Here is a 706-nt window from a genome sequence, read left to right as displayed (position 1 = left end):
TGTTCAGCTCTTTGACCTCTTCAATTCTTCCATTTGCCTTAGCTTCTCTATTCTGGAGAGCAAGTTTCAGAGTCTCCTTTGACATCCATTTTGACCTTTTCCTTCTTTCTTGGCTTCTATCATGGAAGGCGGCGGTTAAACGATGTGCGACAACTGCGCAGACCTGGTGGAGGTGTTAAATTATGGTATTGATGAAAAATATTCAATGTATCATAGACTGCCCAAAGAACAAACAAATTTGGGAGGAAGTTCTGTTAGAATGTCCCTTAAATGTGAAGATGGTGAGATTTCATTTCAGGTATTTTGGACAACTTATCAAGAAGGACCAGTCCCTTAAAATAAACTTTAAGGCGAAAACCAGCATAATAAATAAAGATGGACATTATCTCATGATTAAAGGGATAATTAAACAAGATGACATCACCATAATAAATATCTATGCTCCCAATGAAAGAGATCCAAAATATATAAAGCAAACTCTAATATATTTGAAGAAAGAAATAGATGAAAATACAATAATAGTGGGCAATTTTAATATACCACTTTCAAAAATGGATAGAACCACCAGCAAGAAACTTGATAAAGACACAGAGGAACTAAACAATATCATCAGCTAACTGGACTTCATAGATGTGTACACAGCATTCAACCCAACAACAGCACAATACACTTTCTTTTCTAGTGCACATGGAACATTCTCCAGAAT

This window comes from Chrysochloris asiatica, unplaced genomic scaffold, assembly GCF_000296735.1.
Source record: "Chrysochloris asiatica unplaced genomic scaffold, ChrAsi1.0 scaffold00507, whole genome shotgun sequence".
Classification (NCBI taxonomy): Eukaryota; Metazoa; Chordata; class Mammalia; order Afrosoricida; family Chrysochloridae; genus Chrysochloris; species Chrysochloris asiatica.
The sequence above is the reverse complement of the archived record's forward strand: the minus strand, read 5'-3'. Positions refer to the sequence as shown.